We start from the raw sequence: 9,151 nt of genomic DNA, 5'->3' as shown, positions 1-9,151 counted from the left end.
ATGCCTTCGCTGTGCTTTTGGAGGCAGTTGAAATGCAGGAAAAGTCTTGTTTGGATGTTTCCTTGACGACGACTTTTGGCCCACTTTTGCGATTTTTGCTAAGCCGCGCGGCTGTCGCTCAAAAGTGGTTAAAAATGCAAAATTTTTCAAACACACTTTCTACATGCTAAACTCTTTCGTTTTTTGTATTGGAATCCAAATATAATGATACTTTTAGCCAAACTTTAGTGGGAATTGTGATGCTGACCCCGATATAACACAAATCATGCTTACTTCAAGCTGTGTTCCGGCAGCAGGTGCCGAAAAAAAAAATACTGGAATTGTAAAACAGATTCAGTGCAGATACAATGAAGGTGGTTTCAAGCATTGCATTAAATGTTTCTGATGAGTTTGGAGACATTTGGGTAACTTTTTGAACACAGGATGTGAAGGCAAGGTTTTTGATTGGTGTACAGTAATACAAGTGCCCTAGCTAGGGTTAGGGTTAGGGTTTGAATGAGAAGTAGATGTTTACTGATGCCTTTGCTGTGCTTTTGGAGGCAGTTGAAATGCAGGACAAGTCTTGTTTGGAAGTTTCCTTGACGATGACTTTTGGCCCACGTTTACGTTTTTTGCTAAGCCGCGCGGCTGTCGCTCAAAAGTGGTTAAAAATGCAAAATTTTTCAAACACACTTTCTACATGCTAAACTCTTTAGTTTTTTGTATTGGAATCCAAATATAATGATACTTTTAGCCAAACTTTAGTGGGAATTGTGATGCTGACCCCGATATAACACAAATCATGCTTAATTCAAGCTGTATTCCGGCAGCAGGTGCCGAAAAAAAAAATACTGGAATTGTAAAACAAATTCAGTGCAGATACAATGAAGGTGCTTTCAAGCATTGCATTAAATGTTTCTGATAAGTTTGGAGACATTTGGGTAACTTTTTGAACACAGGATGTGAAGGCAAGGCTTTTGATTGGTGAACAGTAATACAAGTGCCCGAGCTAGGGTTAGGGTTAGGGTTTGAATGAGAAGTAGACGTTAACTGATGCCTTTGCTGTGCTTTTGGAGGCAGTTGAAATGCAGGAAAAGTCTTGTTTGGATGTTTCCTTGACGACGACTTTTGGCCCACATTTGCGATTTTTGCTAAGCCGCGCGGCTGTCGCTCAAAAGTGGTTAAAAATGCAAAATTTTTCAAACACACTTTCTACATGCTAAACTCTTTCGTTTTTTGTATTGGAATCCAAATATAATGATACTTTTAGCCAAACTTTAGTGGGAATTGTGATGCTGACCCCGATATAACACTAATCATGCTTACTTCAAGGTGTGTTCCGGCAGCAGGTGCCGAAAAAAAAATACTGGAATTGTAAAACATATTCAGTGCAGATAAAATGAAGGTGCTTTCAAGCATTGCATTAAATGTTTCTGATGAGTTTGGAGACATTTGGGTAACTTCTTGAACACAGGATGTGAAGGCAAGGTTTTTGATTGGTGTACAGTAATACAAGTGCCCGAGCTAGGGTTAGGGTTAGGGCTTGAATGAGAAGTAGATGTTTACTGATGCCTTTGCTGTGCTTTTGGAGGCAGTTGAAATGCAGGAAAAGAGTTGTTTGGATGTTTCCTTGACGACGACTTTTGGCCCACATTTGCGATTTTTGCTAAGCCATGCAGCTGTCGCTCAAAAGTGGTTAAAAATGCAAAATTTTTCAAACACACTTTCTACATGCTAAACTCTTTAGTTTTTTGTATTGGAATCCAAATAAAATGATACTTTTAGCCAAACTTTAGTGGGAATTGTGATGCTGACCCCGATATAACACAAATCATGCTTAATTCAAGCTGTATTCCGGCAGCAGGTGCCGAAAAAAAAAATATTGGAATTGTAAAACAGATTCAGTGCAGAATCAATGAAGGTGCTTTCAAGCATTGCATTAAATGTTTCTGATGAGTTTGGAGACATTTGGGTAACTTTTTGAACACAGGATGTTAAGGCAAGGTTTTTGATTGGTGTACAGTAGTACAAGTGCCCGAGCTAGGGTTAGGGTTAGGCTTTGAATGAGAAGTAGACATTTACTGATGCCTTTGCTGTGCTTTTGGAGGCAGTTGAAATGCAGGAAAAGTCTTGTTTGGATGTTTCCTTGACGACGACTTTTGGCCCACATTTGCAATTTTTGCTAAGCCGCGCGGCTGTCGCTCAAAAGTGGTTAAAAATGCAAAATTTTTCAAACACACTTTCTACATGCTAAACTCTTTCGTTTTTTGTATTAGAATCCAAATATAATGATACTTTTAGCCAAACTTTAGTGGGAATTGTGATGCTGACCCCGATATAACACAAATCATGCTTAATTCAAGCTGTATTCCAGCAGCAGGTGCCGAAAAAAAAAATACTGGAATTGTAAAACAGATTCAGTGCAGATACAATGAAGGTGCTTTCAAGTATTGCATTAAATGTTTCTGATGAGTTTGGAGACATTTGGGTAACTTTTTGAACACAGGATGTGAAGGCAAGGTTTTTGATTGGTGTACAGTAATACAAGTGCCCGAGCTAGGGTTAGGGTTAGGGCTTGAATGAGAAGTAGATGTTTACTGATGCCTTTGCTGTGCTTTTGGAGGCAGTTGAAATGCAGGAAAAGTCTTGTTTGGAAGTTTCCTTGACGATGACTTTTGGCCCACGTTTACGTTTTTTGCTAAGCCGCGCGGCTGTCGCTCAAAAGTGGTTAAAAATGCAAAATTTTTCAAACACACTTTCTACATGCTAAACTCTTTCGTTTTTTGTATTGGAATCCAAATAAAATGATACTTTTAGCCAAACTTTAGTGGGAATTGTGATGCTGACCCCGATATAACACAAATCATGCTTACTTCAAGCTGTGTTCCGGCAGCAGGTGCCGAAAAAAAAAATATTGGAATTGTAAAACAGATTCAGTGCAGATACAATGAAGGTGCTTTCAAGCATTGCATTAAATGTTTCTGATGAGTTTGGAGACATTTGGGTAACTTTTTGAACACAGGATGTGAAGGCAAGGTTTTTGATTGGTGTACAGTAATACAAGTGTCCGAGCTAGGGTTAGGGTTACGGTTTGAATGAGAAGTAGACGTTTACTGATGCCTTTGCTGTGCTTTTGGAGGCAGTTGAAATGCAGGAAAAGTCTTGTTTGGATGTTTCCTTGACGACGACTTTTGGCCCACATTTGCGATTTTTGCTAAGCCGCGCGGCTGTCGCTCAAAAGTGGTTAAAAATGCAAAATTTTTCAAACACACTTTCTACATGCTAAACTCTTTCGTTTTTTGTACTGGAATCCAAATAAAATGATACTTTTAGCCAAACTTTAGTGGGAATTGTGATGCTGACCCCGATATAACAGAAATCATGCTTAATTCAAGCTGTATTCTGGCAGCAGGTGCCGAAAAAAAAAAAACTGGAATTGTAAAACAGATTCAGTGCAGATACAATGAAGGTGCTTTCAAGCATTGCATTAAATGTTTCTGATGAGTTTTTTGACATTTGGGTAACTTTTTGAACACAGGATGTGAAGGCAAGGTTTTTGATTGGTGTACAGTAATACAAGTGCCCGAGCTAGGGTTAGGGTTAGGGTTTGAATGAGAAGTAGACGTTTACTGATGCCTTTGCTGTGCTTTTGGAGGCAGTTGAAATGCAGGAAAAGTCTTGTTTGGATGTTTCCTTGACGACGACTTTTGGCCCACATTTGCGATTTTTGTTAAGCCGCGCGGCTGTCGCTCAAAAGTGGTTAAAAATGCAAAATTTTTCAAGCACACTTTCTACATGCTAAACTCTTTCGTTTTTTGTATTGGAATCCAAATATAATGATACTTTTAGCCTAACTTTAGTAGGAATTGTGATGGTGACCCCGATATAACACAAGTCATGCTTACTTCAAGCTTTGTTCCGGCAGCAGGTGTCGAAAAAAAAATATTGGAATTGTAAAACAGATTCAGTGCAGATACAATGAAGGTGCTTTCAAGCATTGCATTAAATGTTTCTGATGAGTTTGGAGACATTTGGGTAACTTTTTGAACACAGGATGTGAAGGCAAGGTTTTTGATTGGTGTACAGTAATACAAGTGCCCGAGCATGGGTTAGGATTAGGGCTTGAATGAGAAGTAGATGTTTACTGATGCCTTTGCTGTGCTTTTGGAGGCAGTTGAAATGCAGGAAAAGAGTTGTTTGGATGTTTCCTTGACGACGACTGTTGGCCCACATTTGCGATTTTTGCTAAGCCGCGCGGCTGTCGCTCAAAAGTGGTTAAAAATGCAAAATTTTTCAAAAACACTTTCTACATGCTAAACTCTTTCGTTTTTTGTATTGGAATCCAAATATAATGATACTTTTAGCCAAACTTTAGTGGGAATTGTGATGCTGACCCCGATATAACACAAATCATGCTTAATTCAAGCTGTATTCCGGCAGCAGGTGCCGAAAAAAAAAATAGTGGAATTGTAAAACAGATTCAGTGCAGAATCAATGAAGGTGCTTTCAAGCATTGCATTAAATGTTTCTGATGAGTTTGGAGACATTTGGGTAACTTTTTGAACACAGGATGTGAAGGCAAGGTTTTTGATTGGTGTACAGTAATACAAGTGCCCGAGCTAGGGTTAGGCTTAGGGCTTGAATGAGAAGTAGATGTTTACTGATGCCTTTGCTGTGCTTTTGGAGGCAGTTGAAATGCAGGAAAAGAGTTGTTTGGATGTTTCCTTGACGACGACTTTTGGCCCACATTTGCGATTTTTGCTAAGCCATGCAGCTGTCGCTCAAAAGTGGTTAAAAATGCAAAATTTTTCAAACACACTTTCTACATGCTAAACTCTTTAGTTTTTTGTATTGGAATCCAAATAAAATGATACTTTTAGCCAAACTTTAGTGGGAATTGTGATGCTGACCCCGATATAACACAAATCATGCTTAATTCAAGCTGTATTCCGGCAGCAGGTGCCGAAAAAAAAAATATTGGAATTGTAAAACAGATTCAGTGCAGAATCAATGAAGGTGCTTTCAAGCATTGCATTAAATGTTTCTGATGAGTTTGGAGACATTTGGGTAACTTTTTGAACACAGGATGTGAAGGCAAGGTTTTTGATTGGTGTACAGTAATACAAGTGCCCGAGCTAGGGTTAGGGTTAGGGTTTGAATGAGAAGTAGACGTTTACTGATGCCTTTGCTGTGCTTTTGGAGGCAGTTGAAATGCAGGAAAAGTCTTGTTTGGATGTTTCCTTGACGACGACTTTTGGCCCACATTTGCAATTTTTGCTAAGCCGCGCGGCTGTCGCTCAAAAGTGGTTAAAAATGCAAAATTTTTCAAACACACTTTCTACATGCTAAACTCTTTCGATTTTTGTATTGGAATCTAAATATAATGATACTTTTAGCCAAACTTTAGTGGGAATTGTGATGCTGACCCCGATATAACACAAATCATGCTTAATTCAAGCTGTTTTCCGGCAGCAAGTGCCGAAAAAAAAAATACTGGAATAGTAAAACAGATTCAGTGCAGATACAATGAAGGTGCTTTCAAGCATTGCATTAAATGTTTCTGATGAGTTTGGAGACATTTGGGTAACTTTTTGAACACAGGATGTGAAGGCAAGGTTTTTGATTGGTGTACAGTAGTACAAGTGCCCGAGCTAGGGTTAGGGTTAGGCTTTGAATGAGAAGTAGACATTTACTGATGCCTTTGCTGTGCTTTTGGAGGCAGTTGAAATGCAGGAAAAGTCTTGTTTGGATGTTTCCTTGACGACGACTTTTGGCCCACATTTGCGATTTTTGCTAAGCCGCGCGGCTGTCGCTCAAAAGTGGTTAAAAATGCAAAATTTTTCAAACACACTTTCTACAGGCTAAACTCTTTAGTTTTTTGTATTGGAATCCAAATAAAATGATACTTTTAGCCAAACTTTAGTGGGAATTGTGATGCTGACCCCGATATAACACAAATCATGCTTAATTCAAGCTGTATTCCGGCAGCAGGTGCCGAAAAAAAAAATAGTGGAATTGTAAAACAGATTCAGTGCAGAATCAATGAAGGTGCTTTCAAGCATTGCATTAAATGTTTCTGATGAGTTTGGAGACATTTGGGTAACTTTTTGAACACAGGATGTGAAGGCAAGGTTTTTGATTGGTGTACAGTAATACAAGTGCCCGAGCTAGGGTTAGGGTTAGGGTTTGAATGAGAAGTAGACGTTTACTGATGCCTTTGCTGTGCTTTTGGAGGGAGTTGAAATGCAGGAAAAGTCTTGTTTGGATGTTTCCTTGACGACGACTTTTGGCCCACATTTGCGATTTTTGCTAAGCCGCGCGGCTGTCGCTCAAAAGTGGTTAAAAATGCAAAATTTTTCAAACACACTTTCTACATGCTAAACCCTTTCGTTTTTTGTATTGGAATCCAAATAAAATGATACTTTTAGCCTAACTTTAGTGGGAATTGTGATGCTGACCCCGATATAACACAAGTCATGCTTACTTCAAGCTGTGTTCCGGCAGCAGGTGCCGAAAAAAAAAATATTGGAATTGTAAAACAGATTCAGTGCAGATACAATGAAGGTGCTTTCAAGCATTGCATTAAATGTTTCTGATGAGTTTGGAGACATTTGGGTAACTTTTTGAACACAGGATGTGAAGGCAAGGTTTTTGATTGGTGTACAGTAATACAAGTGCCCGAGCTAGGGTTAGGGTTAGGGCTTGAATGAGAAGTAGATGTTTACTGATGCCTTTGCTGTGCTTTTGGAGGCAGTTGAAATGCAGGAAAAGAGTTGTTTGGATGTTTCCTTGACGACGACTTTTGGCCCACATTTGCGATTTTTGCTAAGCCATGCGGCTGTCGCTCAAAAGTGGTTAAAAATGCAAAATTTTTCAAACACACTTTCTACATGCTAAACTCTTTAGTTTTTTGTATTGGAATCCAAATAAAATGATACTTTTAGCCAAACTTTAGTGGGAATTGTGATGCTGACCCCGATATAACACAAATCATGCTTAATTCAAGCTGTATTCCGGCAGCAGGTGCCGAAAAAAAAAATAGTGGAATTGTAAAACAGATTCAGTGCAGAATCAATGAAGGTGCTTTCAAGCATTGCATTAAATGTTTCTGATGAGTTTGGAGACATTTGGGTAACTTTTTGAACACAGGATGTGAAGGCAAGGTTTTTGATTGGTGTACAGTAATACAAGTGCCCGAGCTAGGGTTAGGGTTAGGGTTTGAATGAGAAGTAGACGTTTACTGATGCCTTTGCTGTGCTTTTGGAGGGAGTTGAAATGCAGGAAAAGTCTTGTTTGGATGTTTCCTTGACGACGACTTTTGGCCCACATTTGCGATTTTTGCTAAGCCGCGCGGCTGTCGCTCAAAAGTGGTTAAAAATGCAAAATTTTTCAAACACACTTTCTACATGCTAAACTCTTTCGTTTTTTGTATTGGAATCCAAATAAAATGATACTTTTAGCCTAACTTTAGTGGGAATTGTGATGCTGACCCCGATATAACACGTCATGCTTACTTCAAGCTGTGTTCCGGCAGCAGGTGCCGAAAAAAAAAATATTGGAATTGTAAAACAGATTCAGTGCAGATACAATGAAGGTGCTTTCAAGCATTGCATTAAATGTTTCTGATGAGTTTGGAGACATTTGGGTAACTTTTTGAACACAGGATGTGAAGGCAAGGTTTTTGATTGGTGTACAGTAATACAAGTGCCCGAGCTAGGGTTAGGGTTAGGGTTTGAATGAGAAGTAGACGTTAACTGATGCCTTTGCTGTGCTTTTGGAGGCAGTTGAAATGCAGGAAAAGTCTTGTTTGGATGTTTCCTTGACGACGACTTTTGGCCCACATTTGCGATTTTTGCTAAGCCGCGCGGCTGTCGCTCAAAAGTGGTTAAAAATGCAAAATTTTTCAAACACACTTTCTACATGCTAAACTCTTTCGTTTTTTGTATTGGAATCCAAATATAATGATACTTTTAGCCAAACTTTAGTGGGAATTGTGATGCTGACCCCGATATAACACTAATCATGCTTACTTCAAGGTGTGTTCCGGCAGCAGGTGCCGAAAAAAAAATACTGGAATTGTAAAACATATTCAGTGCAGATAAAATGAAGGTGCTTTCAAGCATTGCATTAAATGTTTCTGATGAGTTTGGAGACATTTGGGTAACTTCTTGAACACAGGATGTGAAGGCAAGGTTTTTGATTGGTGTACAGTAATACAAGTGCCCGAGCTAGGGTTAGGGTTAGGGCTTGAATGAGAAGTAGATGTTTACTGATGCCTTTGCTGTGCTTTTGGAGGCAGTTGAAATGCAGGAAAAGAGTTGTTTGGATGTTTCCTTGACGACGACTTTTGGCCCACATTTGCGATTTTTGCTAAGCCATGCAGCTGTCGCTCAAAAGTGGTTAAAAATGCAAAATTTTTCAAACACACTTTCTACATGCTAAACTCTTTAGTTTTTTGTATTGGAATCCAAATAAAATGATACTTTTAGCCAAACTTTAGTGGGAATTGTGATGCTGACCCCGATATAACACAAATCATGCTTAATTCAAGCTGTATTCCGGCAGCAGGTGCCGAAAAAAAAAATATTGGAATTGTAAAACAGATTCAGTGCAGAATCAATGAAGGTGCTTTCAAGCATTGCATTAAATGTTTCTGATGAGTTTGGAGACATTTGGGTAACTTTTTGAACACAGGATGTGAAGGGAAGGTTTTTGATTGGTGTACAGTAATACAAGTTCCCAAGCTAGGGTTAGGGTTAGGGTTTGAATGAGAAGTAGACGTTTACTGATGCCTTTGCTGTGCTTTTGGAGGCAGTTGAAATGCAGGAAAAGTCTTGTTTGGATGTTTCCTTGACGACGACTTTTGGCCCACATTTGCAATTTTTGCTAAGCCGCGCGGCTGTCGCTCAAAAGTGGTTAAAAATGCAAAATTTTTCAAACACACTTTCTACATGCTAAACTCTTTCGATTTTTGTATTGGAATCTAAATATAATGATACTTTTAGCCAAACTTTAGTGGGAATTGTGATGCTGACCCCGATATAACACAAATCATGCTTAATTCAAGCTGTTTTCCGGCAGCAAGTGCCGAAAAAAAAAATACTGGAATAGTAAAACAGATTCAGTGCAGATACAATGAAGGTGCTTTCAAGCATTGCATTAAATGTTTCTG

This window comes from Lepisosteus platostomus, chromosome 4, assembly GCF_059453375.1.
Source record: "Lepisosteus platostomus isolate fLepPlt1 chromosome 4, fLepPlt1.hap1, whole genome shotgun sequence".
NCBI classification, from domain to species: Eukaryota; Metazoa; Chordata; class Actinopteri; order Semionotiformes; family Lepisosteidae; genus Lepisosteus; species Lepisosteus platostomus.
This window is presented reverse-complemented; position numbering follows the sequence as displayed.